The sequence below is a fragment of the Pongo pygmaeus genome, chromosome Y (assembly GCF_028885625.2).
Source record: "Pongo pygmaeus isolate AG05252 chromosome Y, NHGRI_mPonPyg2-v2.0_pri, whole genome shotgun sequence".
Taxonomy (NCBI): domain Eukaryota; kingdom Metazoa; phylum Chordata; class Mammalia; order Primates; family Hominidae; genus Pongo; species Pongo pygmaeus.
Window position 1 is genome coordinate 22,894,938 of NC_072397.2, and position 16,586 is coordinate 22,911,523.

Sequence of the window (16,586 nt, forward strand, 5' to 3'; positions counted from 1 at the left end):
CTCCACTCCATTTCACTCCACTCCACTACACTCCTCTCCACACCACTCCACTCCCCTCCATTCCATTCCATTCCACTCCATTCCATTCCATTCCATTCCATTCCTTTTTTTCCACAGGATTTCTTTCCGTCACAAAGGCTGGAGTGCAGTGGAACAATAACAGCTCACATGTCCTTTCAGCAGTCCATTGCATTCCATTCCAACCCATTGCATTCCATTCTATTTCACTCCACGATACTGCACTCCACTCCGTTTCATTCCACTCCGTCCCATTCCATTCGTCTCCATTCGACTCCACTCCACTCCATTCCATTCAATTCCATTCCACTCCATTCCATTTCACTCTATTGCATTCCATTCCTTTCTATCCACAGGATATGACGTGTCACCCAGTCTGGAGTGCAGTGGCACAATCTCAGCTCACACTACATGTCAACTTTCCATTGTATTATATTCTATTACAATGGATTCCATTGCATTCCATTACATTCCACTACTGTCCACTCAATTCTAGGCCATTCAACTCCGTTCCACTCCACTGCACTCCACTTCATTCCACTCCATCCCATTCCTTTCCACCCCATTCCACTATAATCCATTCCACCCCACACCACCCCAATTCATGCCATTACGTTCCATTTCATTCCATTCCTCCACATTCCACTCCACTAATGTCCACTCTGTTCCATTCCATTCCACTGCGTTCCATTCCATTCCTTTCTTTTGAGAGTATGACACTCAGTCACCCTGCCTAGAGCACATTGGTAAAATCTCAGCTCCCATTCCATTCCATCCCATTCCATTCCACTCCACTCCAGTCCACTCCATTCTGCTCTGCTCCATTCCAGTCCATTACACTGCACTCCATTCCCTTCCACTACACTCCAATCCACTCCACTCCACTCCACTACTATCCATTCCATTCCACTCCATTCCATGCCATTCCACTCCACTCCATTCCATTCCTTTCCTCTCCGCTCCACTCAATTCCATTCCACTCCACTTCACTCCAATCCATTCCACTCCTCTCCACTCCACTCCATTCCATTCTATTCCATTCCATTCCATTCTATTCCATTCCACTCCACTCCATTCCATTCCATTCCACTCCATTCCAGTTAACTCCATTCCACTCCAGTCCACTAAATTCAATTTCACTCCGTTCCACTCCTTTCCACTTCATTCCATTCCACTCCATTCCACTCCAATCCATACGACTCCATCCCACTCCTTTCCATTCCTTTCCACTCCACTCCACTCCAATCAACTGCGTTTCTCTCCACTCCCTTCCATTTCATTTAATTCCACTCCACTCCACTCCACTCCATTCCACTCCACTCCATTCCATTTGATTCAATTCCATTCCACTCCATTCCATTCCATTCCAGTCCGTTCGACACCATTCCACTCTAATCCACTCTACTCCATTCCACTTCATTCGACTCCATTCCACTCCGTTACCTTCCACTCCATTCCACTCCTATTCACTCCATTCATTTCCACTCCACTCCACACCACGATATTCCATTCAACTGCACTCCACTACACTCAATTCCATTCCACTCCACTCCCCTCCACTCCACTCCATTCCATTCCATTCCACTCCACTCTACTCCAATGCATTCCATTCCACTCCACTTATCGCCACTGCATTCCATTACACTCTACTCCATTCCATTCTATTCCATTCCATTCCATACCAATACATTCCACTCCAATCCACCTCATATCATTCCATTCCATTCCACTCCGTTCCATTCCATTGTACCCCATTGAAGTACATTCAACTCCATTCCACTCCACTCCACACCACTCTACTCCACTCTACTCCTTTCCATTCCTTTCCAATCCACTCCATTGCATTCAGTTCCACTCCATTCTATGCCAGTCCATTCCATTCCACTCCATTCCACTCTACTTCTTTCCACTCCATGTCATTACAGTCCACTGCATTCCATTTCATTCCACTCCACCCCGCTCCACTCCACTTCATTTGCTTCCATTCCACTCCATTCCGTTCCACTCCACTGCATTCCATTTCATTCCATTCCATTTCACTCCATTGCATTCCATTCACTTCTTACGACAGGATATCACTATGTCACTCTGGCTGGAGCGCAGTTTCACAATCTCAGCTCATATTACATGTCAACTATACATTCCATTGCATTCTATTCCATTGCATTCCATTGCATACTTTTAATTCCGTTGCATTCAATTCTATTCCATTCCATTCCATTCCATTCCATTCCATTCCATTCCATTCCATTCCATTCCATTCCTCTCAATTCCCTTCCATTCCACTCCATTCCAGTCCATTCCACTAAATTCCACTACACTACACTCAATTCTAGTCTATTGCACTCCAATCCATTCCACTCTGCTCCATTCCACTCCATTTGATTCCATTCCACTCCACTCCCTTCTGCTGTACTATATTCCATTCTGCTCCATTCCCCTACTCTCCATTCTATCACATTCCACTCCACTCCACTCCATTCCATTCCACTCCATTTCACTCCACTCCACTACATTTCATTCCACTCCACTCCATTCCATTCCGTTCCATTCTATTCCACTCCATTCCTTTCCATTGCATTCCATTCCATTCCACTCTGGCCCACTCCATTCCACTCCACTCCTCTACGTTCCATTACATCCAATTCCATTCCACTGCATTCCTATCGTCTCCTCTCCAGTGCACTCCACTCCTGTCCAATCCACTCCTTTCCATTCCATTCTGCTCCATTCCACTGCAATGCACTCCACTGCACTCCACTGCATTTCATTCAATTCCCTTCCATCCCATTGCATTCTTCAGTCCACTCTGCTCCAACTCACTCCATTCCACTCCACTCCACTCCGTTCCATTCCATTCTACGGCATTCCAGTCCATTCCTTTATTTCGAGAATTCCTCAGTCAGCCAGCCAGCCTGGAGTGCAGTGGCCCCATCCCACCTCCCGCTCCGTTCCATTCCACTCCGCTCCGCTCCTTTCCTTTCCGTTCCATCCACTCCACTACTTTCCATTACTTCCGATTCCATTCCACTCCATTGCACTCCTTTCCACTCTACTGCACTCCTCTCTACTCCATTTCACTACATCTGATTCCATTTTGCTCCATTCCATTGCACTCAACTCCACCCCACTCCAGTCCACTTCATTCCATTCCATTCCGTTCCATTCCTCTCCATTCCACTCCAATCCACTTCACTTCACTCCACTCCACTCCAATGCACCCCACTGCATTCCATTGCATTCCACTGCATTCCATTCCATTCCTTTCTTTCGAGAGTATCACACTCTGTCACCCTTCCTGGAGCGCAGTGGTACAATCTCAGCTTCCATTGCGTTCCATTCCATTCCATTCCATGAGACTCTTCTGCACTCCACTCCATTCCATTCCACTTCACCCATCGTCACTCCACTCCACCCCTTTCCAATCCACTCCACTCTATTGCATTCCACTGTGCTCCTTTCCATGCCACTCCGTTCTGTTCCTCACCACTCCAATCGACTCCAATCCACTGCATTCCATTCCCCACCATTCCATTCAATTCCATGCCATTCCGATGTATTTCACTCCACTCCACTCCACTCAATTCCTGTCCATTACCCTCCTCTCAAATACATTTCACTGCAGTACACTGCATTCGATTACATTCCACTCCAGTGCACTCCACTCCACTCAATTCCACTCCACTCCAACACGTCCCATTCCATTCCATTCCAATCCCTTCCATTCCACACTGTTTTATCGACAGGATCTCCCTCTGTCACGCAGGCTCCATCGCAGTGGCCAAATTACTGCACATATTTCTTCATTCCATTCGATTCAATTCCATTTCATTCCATTGGATTCCATTCCACTCCACTCCGTTCCATTCCACTCCACTCCGTTCCTTTCCTCTCCATTCCATTCCACTCCTTTCCACTCTCCTCCACGACACTCCACTCCATTTCACTCCACTCCACTCCTCTCCACACCACTCCACTCCCCTCCATTCCATTCCATTCCACTCCATTCCATTCCATTCCATTCCATTCCATTCCATTCCTTTTTTTCCACAGGATTTCTTTCCGTCACAAGGGCTGGAGTGCAGTGGAACAATAACAGCTCACATGTCCTTTCAGCAGTCCATTGCATTCCATTCCAACCCATTGCATTCCATTCTATTTCACTCCACGATACTGCACTCCACTCCGTTCCATTCCACTCCGTCCCATTCCATTCGTCTCCATTCGACTCCACTCCACTCCATTCCATTCAATTCCATTCCACTCCATTCCATTTCACTCTATTGCATTCCATTCCTTTCTATCCACAGGATATGACGTGTCACCCAGTCTGGAGTGCAGTGGCACAATCTCAGCTCACACTACATGTCAACTTTCCATTGTATTATATTCTATTACAATGGATTCCATTGCATTCCATTACATTCCACTACTGTCCACTCAATTCTAGGCCATTCAACTCCGTTCCACTCCACTGCACTCCACTTCATTCCACTCCATCCCATTCCTTTCCACCCCATTCCACTATAATCCATTCCACCCCACACCACCCCAATTCATGCCATTACGTTCCATTTCATTCCATTCCTCCACATTCCACTCCACTAATGTCCACTCTGTTCCATTCCATTCCACTGCGTTCCATTCCATTCCTTTCTTTTGAGAGTATGACACTCAGTCACCCTGCCTAGAGCACATTGGTAAAATCTCAGCTCCCATTCCATTCCATCCCATTCCATTCCAATCCACTCCAGTCCACTCCATTCTGCTCTGCTCCATTCCAGTCCATTACACTGCACTCCATTCCCTTCCACTACACTCCAATCCACTCCACTCCACTCCACTACTATCCATTCCATTCCACTCCATTCCATGCCATTCCACTCCACTCCATTCCATTCCTTTCCTCTCCGCTCCACTCAATTCCATTCCACTCCACTTCACTCCAATCCATTCCACTCCTCTCCACTCCACTCCCTTCCATTCTATTCCATTCCATTCCATTCTATTCCATTCCACTCCACTCCATTCCATTCCATTCCACTCCATTCCAGTTAACTCCATTCCACTCCAGTCCACTAAATTCAATTTCACTCCGTTCCACTCCTTTCCACTTCATTCCATTCCACTCCATTCCACTCCAATCCATACGACTCCATCCCACTCCTTTCCATTCCTTTCCACTCCACTCCACTCCAATCAACTGCGTTTCTCTCCACTCCCTTCCATTTCATTTAATTCCACTCCACTCCACTCCACTCCATTCCACTCCACTCCATTCCATTTGATTCAATTCCATTCCACTCCATTCCTTTCCATTCCAGTCCGTTCGACACCATTCCACTCTAATCCACTCTACTCCATTCCACTCCATTCGACTCCATTCCACTCCGTTACCTTCCACTCCATTCCACTCCTATTCACTCCATTCACTTCCACTCCACTCCACACCACGATATTCCATTCAACTGCACTCCACTACACTCAATTCCATTCCACTCCACTCCCCTCCACTCCACTCCATTCCATTCCATTCCACTCCACTCTACTCCAATGCATTCCATTCCACTCCACTTATCGCCACTGCATTCCATTACACTCTACTCCATTCCATTCTATTCCATTCCATTCCACTCCACTACATTCCACTCCAATCCACCTCATATCATTCCATTCCATTCCACTCCGTTCCATTCCATTGTACCCCATTGAAGTACATTCAGCTCCATTCCACTCCACTCCACACCACTCTACTCCACTCTACTCCTTTCCATTCCTTTCCAATCCACTCCATTGCATTCAGTTCCACTCCATTCTATGCCAGTCCATTCCATTCCACTCCATTCCACTCTACTTCTTTCCACTCCATGCCATTACAGTCCACTGCATTCCATTTCATTCCACTCCACCCTGCTCCACTCCACTTCATTTGCTTCCATTCCACTCCATTCCGTTCCACTCCACTGCATTCCATTTCATTCCATTCCATTTCACTCCATTGCATTCCATTCACTTCTTACGACAGGATATCACTATGTCACCCTGGCTGGAGCGCAGTTTCACAATCTCAGCTCATATTACATGTCAACTATACATTCCATTGCATTCTATTCCATTGCATTCCATTGCATACTTTTAATTCCGTTGCATTCAATTCTATTCCATTCCATTCCATTACATTCCATTCCATTCCATTCCATTCCATTCCATTCCATTCCTCTCAATTCCCTTCCATTCCACTCCATTCCAGTCCATTCCACTAAATTCCACTACACTACACTCAATTCTAGTCTATTGCACTCCAATCCATTCCACTCTGCTCCATTCCACTCCATTTGATTCCATTCCACTCCACTCCCTTCTGCTGCACTATATTCCATTCTGCTCCATTCCCCTCCTCTCCATTCTATCACATTCCACTCCACTCCACTCCATTCCATTCCACTCCATTTCACTCCACTCCACTACATTTCATTCCACTCCACTCCATTCCATTCCGTTCCATTCTATTCCACTCCATTCCTTTCCATTGCATTCCATTCCATTCCACTCTGGCCCACTCCATTCCACTCCACTCCTCTACGTTCCATTACATCCAATTCCATTCCACTGCATTCCTATCGTCTCCTCTCCAGTGCACTCCACTCCTGTCCAATCCACTCCTTTCCATTCCATTCTGCTCCATTCCACTGCAATGCACTCCACTGCACTCCACTGCATTTCATTCAATTCCCTTCCATCCCATTGCATTCTTCATTCCACTCTGCTCCGACTCACTCCATTCCACTCCACTCCACTCCATTCCATTCCATTCTACGGCATTCCAGTCCATTCCTTTATTTCGAGAATACCTCAGTCAGCCAGCCAGCCTGGAGTGCAGTGGCCCCATCCCACCTCCCGCTCCGTTCCATTCCACTCCGCTCCGCTCCTTTCCTTTCCGTTCCATCCACTCCACTACTTTCCATTACTTCCGATTCCATTCCACTCCATTGCACTCCTTTCCACTCTACTGCACTCCTCTCTACTCCATTTCACTGCATCTGATTCCATTTCGCTCCATTCCATTGCACTCAACTCCACCCCACTCCAGTCCACTTCTTTCCATTCCATTCCGTTCCATTCCTCTCCATTCCACTCCAATCCACTTCACTTCACTCCACTCCACTCCAATGCACCCCATTGCTTTCCATTGCATTCCACTGCATTCCATTCCATTCCTTTCTTTCGAGAGTATCACACTCTGTCACCCTTCCTGGAGCGCAGTGGTACAATCTCAGCTTCCATTGCGTTCCATTCCATTCCATTCGATGAGACTCCTCTGCACTCCACTCCATTCCATTCCACTTCACCCATCGTCACTCCACTCCACCCCTTTCCAATCCACTCCACTCTATTGCATTCCACTGTGCTCCTTTCCATGCCACTCCGTTCTATTCCTCACCACTCCAATCGACTCCACTCCACTGCATTCCATTCCCCACCATTCCGTTCATTTCCATGCCATTCCGATGTATTTCACTCCATTCCACTCCACTCCACTCAATTCCTGTCCATTACCCTCCTCTCAAATACATTCCACTTCAGTACACTCCATTCGATTACATTCTACTCCAGTCCACTCCACTCCTCTCCATTCCGCTACATTCCATTCCATTTCGTTCCATTCCACTCCCCTCCCTTCCATTCGTTTCCACACCATTCCACTCCACTCCATTCCATTCCAATCCACTCTAATCCACTCTACTCCACTCCTTTCCACTTCTTTCGATTTCTCTACTTTCAACTCCACTCCACTCCCTTCCACTCCAATCCAATCCAATCCATTCCATTCCATATAATTCCACTCCCTTCAACTCTACTCCATCCACTGTATTCCAATCCACTGCTATTAACTCCACTCTGCTCCCCTCCATTCCAATCCACTCCGTACTACTCTACTTCTCTCCATTCCATTCCTTCCAACTTCATTCCAATCTAGTCCATTGCATTCCACTCCACTCCATTCCACTCCTTTGAGACCTTTCCACTCCATTCCATTCCTCTCCACTCCACTCCATTCCACTCCATTCCACTCAATTCCATTCCATTCCATTCCCCTCCATTCCACTCTAATCCATTCCATGCCATTCCTTTCCAAACTATTCCACGTCATTCCATTCCATTCCATTCCAATCCATTCTACTCCACTCCATTCCCTTTCTAATCCACTCCATTCCATTCCATTCCTTTCCATTACATTCCATTCTACTCCGTTCCTCTTCCCTCCACTCCACTCCATTCTATTCTACTCCATTCCACTGCACTCCAATCTTTCCCACTCCAATCCATTCCATTCTATTCCATTCCATTCCGTTCCACTCCATTCCATTCTACTCCTTTCCACTCCACTCCATTCTTTGCATTCCATTCCCTTCCACTGCTTTCCATTCCATCAGTTTCAATTGTATTCTATTCTCCTCCGTTCCACTCAACTCTACTCCACTCCACTACATTCCATTACATCCAAATCCATTCCACTCCATTCCACTCCTCCACTTTGCTGCAATGCTCTCCTCTCAATTCCACTCCTTCTCATTCCATTCCGCTCCATTCCACTGCTATCCTCTCCACCTCAATCAACTCCGGTTCATTCAGTTGCATTCCATTCCATCCCATTCCATTTCTCTCCATTCCATTCCACTCCACTCCACTTCACTCCAATCCACTCCATTCCATTCCATTCTACTCCATTCTATTCCATTCCATTCCTTTCCATTCCATTCCGTTCTGTTATACTCCATTGCATTCTTTTCCTTTTTTTCGAGAGTATCTCACTCTGTCACTCAGCATGGAGTGCAGTGGCACAGTCTCAGCTCCCGTTCTGTTCTGTTCCTTTTCTTTCCGTTCCACTGCATTCAGCTCTGCTAGGCTCTGCTCCTTTCCATTTCCTTCCATTCTACTCCAGTCCACTCCACTACATTGCGTTACATCCAATTGCATTCCACTGCTTTACACTCCTCTACACTTAACTGCATTCCACTCCACTCCATTTCACGCCATCCCCTTGCATTCATCTCCATTGCACTGTATTCCGCTCCCCCTCACTCCGCTCCATTTCAATCCATTCCATTCCATCTCATTCCAGTTCTCTCCATTCCAGGCCACTCCACTTCACTCCACTCTGTTCCCATGCAGTCCACTCCATTCCATTCCATTCCATTCCTTTCTTTCAATGTTATCTCACTCTGTCACATAGCCTGGAGCACAGTCGCACTATCTGCGCTTCCGTTCCATTCCATTCCATGCCATTCCATTCCATTCCACTACACTCCATTCCGCTAAAATCTACTCCACTGCATTCCACTCCACTCCACTCCATTCTATTGCACTCCACTCCACTCCATTCAATTCCATTCCTTTCCACTTCACTCCACTCCACTACATGCCACTCCATTCCTCTCCATTCCATTCTGTTCCATTCCTTTCCACCCCACTCCACACCATTCCACTCCACTCCATTCCATTCCATTTCAGTCCACTCCACTCATCTCCACTCCAGTCCACTCCATTCCACTGCACTATACTCCACTTTATTCCACTCCCCTCCAGTCCACTGCACTCCAATCCTTTCCATTCAATTTCAATCCACTCCATTCCATTCCTTTCCACTACATTCCTTTCCGTTCCCTTCCATTCCACTCCATTCCACTCCTCTGCAACCCACTCCATTCTACTCCACTCCATTCCACTCCATTCCATTCCACTCCATTCCAATCCACTCCTTTTCATTCCACTCCATTACCTTCCACTCCATTCCACTCCACTTAACTCCATTCGATTCCATTCCATTCCTTTCCTCTCGACTCCACGTCACTCCACTCTTTTCATCTCCACTCCACTCCACACAATTGCTCTTCCCTCCTTTCGATTCCATTCCATTCTCTTCCTCTTACTCCCCTCCATTCCACTCCACTCCACTCCATTCCTCTCCATTCCACTCCATTCCATTTTATTCCATTACATTCCACTCCATTGCATTCCCTTCCACTTCATTCCATTCCATGCCACTCCACTCCACTCCACTCCAATCTACTGCATTCAATTCCTATCCACTTGTCTCCATTCCCTTCCATTCCACTCCATTCCATTCATTTCCACTCCATTCCACTCCACTCCACTCCTCTCCATTTCACTCCATTCAATTCCATTGCAGTCCATTCCGTTCCACTTCATTCCATTCCTCTCCATTCCAGTTCATTCCAATCCAATCCACTCCACTCCATTCCATTCCTCTCCATTCCACTCATCTCCCTTCCTTCCCACTCCACTCTACTCCACTCCATTCCGTGCCATTCCATTCCACTCCACTGGACTCCACTCCATTCCTTTAGATTCCATAGTACTCCATTTCACTGCATTCTAATCCACACCACTGCGTTCCGTTGCATTAACTTCCATTCCATTCGACTCCTCTCCATTCCACTCCACTCCACTCTACTCCAATAGAATCCATTGGATTCCATTTCACTCCATTCCATTCCATTCCACTCCATGCCACACCACTCACCTCCACTCCCCTCCACTCCACTGCATTCTGTTCCATTCTATTCCATTCCAGTCCACTCTATTCCTTCCACTACTGTCCACTCCATTCCATTCCACTCCACTGCACTCCACTGCATTCCATTGCATTCCACTCCCTTCCACTCCACTCCACTCCATTGCCGGGCACTCCTCTCTATTCCACTCCACTCCATTCCATTCCATTCCATTGCATTCCACTCCATTCTATTCCGTTTCACTCCATACCACTCTACTCCACTGTACTACATTCCCTTCCATTCCACTCCTTTGAAATCAGTCCTTTCCTTCCACAGAATCTCTCTCGGTCACTAAGGCTGGAGTGTAGTCACACAATCTCAGCTCACATTTCTGTTCTCCATTCCATTGCATTCCATTCCATCCCATTCCATTTCTTTCTATTTCACTCCACTCCACTGCATTCCATTCCACTGCATCCCATTCCATTCCACTCTGTTCCTCTTCACTCCACTCCATTCTACTCCTGTCCACTACATTCCATTCCATTTCACACCACTGCATTCCATTCCATTCTTTCGACACGATATCACTGTGTCAAACAGCCAGGAGAGCTTAGGCACAATCTCAGCTCACATTACATCTCAACTCTCTATTGAACTGCATTCTATTGCATTAAATTCCATTGCATCCCATTCCATTCCTTTGCTTTCCACTATATTCAATTCCATTCCATTCCACTACTTTCCACTCCACTCCACTCCAGTACGTTCCTTTACATCTGATTCCATTCCACGCCATTGCACTTCTCTCCACTCCACTGCACTTCACTCCACTCCACAGCATCCCATTACTTTCTGCTCCATTCCACAGCACCACACTTCTCACCACTCCATTCCACATCATTCCATTCCTTTACATCCGATTCCATTCCATTCCATTCCTCTCCATTCCACTGCACTCTACTTCAGTCCACTCGAATCCACCCAATTAAAAATTCTTTCCATTCCATTTCTTTCTTTCAAGAGTATCTCACTCTGTCACCCAGCGTGGAGTGCAGTGGCACAATCTCAGCTCACATATCATTTCATCATTCCATTACATTCCATTGCATTCCACTCCATTCCAGTGCACTCCACTCCACTCAATTCCACTCCACTCCACTCCAACACGTTCCATTCCATTCCTTTCCAATCCCTTCCATTCCACTCTGTTTTATCGACAGGATCTCCCTCTGTCACGCAGGCTCCAGCGCAGTGGCCAAATCACTGCACATATTTCTTCATTCCATTCGATTCAGTTGCATTTCATTCCATTGGATTCCATTCCACTCCACTCCGTTCCATTCCACTCCACTCCGTTCCTTTCCTCTCCATTCCATTCCACTCCATTCCACTCTCCTCCACGACACTCCACTCCATTTCACTCCACTCCACTACACTCCTCTCCATACCACTCCACTCCCCTCCATTCCATTCCATTCCACTCCATTCCATTCCATTCCATTCCATTCCATTCCATTCCATTCCATTCCATTCCTTTTTTTCCCCAGGATTTCTTTCCGTCACAAAGGCTGGGGTGCAGTGGAACAATAACAGCTCACATTTCCTTTCAGCAGTCCATTGCATTCCATTCCAACCCATTGCATTCCATTCTATTTCACTCCACGATACTGCACTCCACTCCGTTCCATTCCACTCCGTCCCATTCCATCCGTCTCCATTCGACTCCACTCCACTCCATTCCGTTCAATTCCATTCCACTCCATTCCATTTCACTCTATTGCATTCCATTCCTTTCTATCCACAGGATATGACGTGTCACCCAGTCTGGAGTGCAGTGGCACAATCTCAGCTCACACTACATCTCAACTTTCCATTGTATTATATTCTATTACAATGGATTCCATTGCATTCCGTTACATTCCACTACTGTCCACTCAATTCTAGGCCATTCAACTCCGTTCCACTCCACTGCACTCCACTTCATTCCACTCCATCCCATTCCTTTCCACCCCATTCCACTATAATCCATTCCACCCCACACCACTCCAATTCATGCCATTACGTTCCATTTCATTCCATTCCTCCACATTCCACTCCACTAATGTCCACTCTGTTCCATTCCATTCCACTGCGTTCCATTCCATTCCTTTCTTTTCAGAGTATGACACTCAGTCACCCTGCCTAGAGCACATTGGTAAAATCTCAGCTCCCATTCCATTCCATCCCATTCCATTCCACTCCACTCCAGTCCACTCCATTCTGCTCTGCTCCATTCCAGTCCATTACACTGCACTCCATTCCCATCCACTACACTCCAATCCACTCCACTCCACTCCACTACTATCCATTCCATTCCACTCCATTCCATGCCATTCCACTCCACTCCATTCCATTCCTTTCCTCTCCGCTCCACTCAATTCCATTCCACTCCACTTCACTCCAATCCATTCCACTCCTCTCCACTCCACTCCCTTCCATTCTATTCCATTCCATTCCATTCTATTCCATTCCACTCCACTCCATTCCGTTCCATTCCACTCCATTCCATTCCATTCCATTTAACTCCATTCCACTCCAGTCCACTAAATTCTATTTCACTCCGTTCCACTCCTTTCCACTTCATTCCATTCCACTCCATTCCACTCCAATCCATACGACTCCATCCCACTCCTTTCCATTCCTTTCCACTCCACTCCACTCCAATCAACTGCGTTTCTCTCCACTCCCTTCCATTTCATTTAATTCCACTCCACTCCACTCCAATCCATTCCACTCCACTCCATTCCATTTGATTCAATTCCATTCCACTCCATTCCATTCCATTCCAGTCCGTTCGACACCAATCCACTCTAATCCACTCTACTCCATTCCACTCCATTCGACTCCATTCCACTCCGTTACCTTCCACTCCATTCCACTCCTATTCACTCCATTCACTTCCACTCCACTCCACACCAGGATATTCCATTCAACTGCACTCCACTTCACTCAATTCCATTCCACTCCACTCCCCTCCACTCCACTCCATTCCATTCCATTCCACTCCACTCTACTCCAATGCATTCCATTCCACTCCACTTATCGCCACTGCATTCCATTACACTCTACTCCATTCCATTCTATTCCATTCCATTCCACTCCACTACATTCCACTCCAATCCACCTCATATCATTCCATTCCATTCCACTCCGTTCCATTCCATTGTACTCCATTGAAGTACATTCAGCTCAATTCCACTCCACTCCACACCACTCTACTCCACTCTACTCCTTTCCATTCCTTTCCAATCCACTCCATTGCATTCAATTCCACTCCATTCTATGACAGTCCATTCCATTCCACTCCATTCCACTCTACTTCTTTCCAGTCCATGCCATTACAGTCCACTGCATTCCATTTCATTCCACTCCACCCCGCTCCACTCCACTTCATTCGCTTCCATTCCATTCCATTCCGTTCCACTCCACTCCGTTTAATTTCCTTCCATTTCATTTCACTCCATTGCATTCCATTCACTTCTTACGACAGGATATCACTATGTCACACTGGCTGGAGTGCAGTTTCACAATCTCAGCTCATATTACATGTCAACTATACATTCCATTGCATTCTATTCCATTGCATTCCATTGCATTCTTTTAATTCCGTTGCATTCAATTCTATTCCATTCCATTCCATTCCATTCCATTCCATTCCTCTCAATTCCCTTCCACTCCACTCCATTCCAGTCCATTCCACTGAATTCCACTACACTACACTCAATTCTAGTCTATTGCACTCCAATCCATTCCACTCTGCTCCATTCCACTCCATTTGATTCCATTCCACTCCACTCCCTTCTGCTGCACTATATTCCATTCTGCTCCATTCCCCTCCTCTCCATTCTATCACATTCCACTCCACTCCACTCCATTCCATTCCACTCCATTTCACTCCACTCCACTACATTTCATTCCACTCCATTCCATTCCATTCCATTCCATTCTATTCCACTCCATTCCTTTCCATTGCATTCCATTCCCTTCCACTCTGGCCCACTCCATTCCACTCCACTCCTCTACGTTCCGTTACATCCAATTCCATTCCACTGCATTCCTATCGTCTCCTCTCCAGTGCACTCCACTCCTGTCCAATCCACTCCTTTCCATTCCATTCTGCTCCATTCCACTGCAATGCACTCCACTGCACTCCACTGCATTTCATTCAATTCCACTCTGCTCCAACTCACTCCATTCCACTCCACTCCACTCCATTCCATTCCTCTCCATTCCACTCATCTCCCTTCCTTCCCACTCCACTCTACTCCACTCCATTCCGTGCCATTCCAATCCATTTTGTTCCATTCCATTCCACTCCACTAGACTCCACTCCACTCCTTTAGATTCCATAGTACTCCATTTCACTGCATTCCAATCCACACCACTGCGTTCCGTTGCATTCCCTTCCATTCCATTCGACTCCTCTCCATTCCACTCCACTCCACTCCACTCCATTCCAATCCATTGGATTCCATTTCACTCCATTCCATTCCATTCCACTCCATGCCACTCCACTCACCTCCACTCCCCTCCACTCCACTGCATTCTGTTCCATTCTATTCCATTCCAGTCCACTCTACTCCTTCCACTCCTGTCCACTCCATTCCATTCCACTCCACTGCACTCCACTACATTCCATTGCATTCCACTCCCATCCACTCCACTCCACTCCATTGCAGTGCACTCCTCTCTATTCCACTCCACTCCATTCCATTCCATTCCATTGCGTTCCACTCCATTCTATTCTGTTTCACTCCATTCCACTCTACTCCACTGTACTACATTCCCTTCCATTCCACTCCTTTGAAATCAGTTCTTTCCTTCCACAGAATCTCTCTCGGTCACTAAGGCTGGACTGTAGTCACACAATCTCAGCTCACATTTCTCTTCTCCATTCCATTGCATTCTATTCCATCCCATTCCATTTCTTTCTATTTCACTCCACTCCACTGCATTCCATTCCACTGCATCCCATTCCATTCCACTCTGTCCCTCGTCACTCCACTCCATTCTACTCCTGTCCACTACATTCCATTCCATTTCACACCACTGCATTCCATTCCATTCTTTCGACACGATATCACTGTGTCAAACAGCCTGGAGAGCTTAGGCACAATCTCAGCTCACATTACATGTCAACTCTCTATTGAACTGCATTCTATTGCATTAAATTCCATTGCATCCCATTCCATTCCTTTGCTTTCCATTACATTCAATTCCATTCCATTCCACTCCTTTCCACTGCACTCCACTCCAGTACGTTCCTTTACATCCGATTCCATTCCACGACATTGCACTCCTCTCCACTCCACTGCACTGCACTCCACTCCACACCATCCCATTACTTTCTGCTCCATTCCACAGCACCACACTCCTCACCACTCCACTCCACATCATTCCATTCCTTGACATCCGATTCCATTCCATTCCATTCCTCTCCATTCCACTGCACTCTACTTCAGTCCACTCGAATCCACCCAATTAAAAATTTTTTCCATTCCATTTCTTTCTTTCAAGAGTATCTCACTCTGTCACCCAGCGTGGAGTGCAGTGGCACAATCTCAGCTCACATATCATTTCATCAGTCCATTACATTCCATTGCATTCCATTCCACTCCAGTTCACTCCACTCCACTCAATTCCACTCCACTCCACTCCAACACGTCCCATTCCATTCCATTCCAATCCCTTCCATTCCACACTGTTTTATCGACAGGATCTCCCTCTGTCACGCAGGCTCCATCGCAGTGGCCAAATCACTGCACATATTTCTTCATTCCATTCGATTCAATTCCATTTCATTCCATTGGATTCCATTCCACTCCACTCCGTTCCATTCCACTCCACTCCGTTCCTTTCCTCTCCATTCCATTCCACTCCATTCCACTCTCCTCCACGACACTCCACTCCATTTCACTCCACTCCACTACACTCCTCTCCACACCACTCCACTCCCCTCCATTCCATTCCATTCCACTCCATTCCATTCCATTCCATTCCATTCCT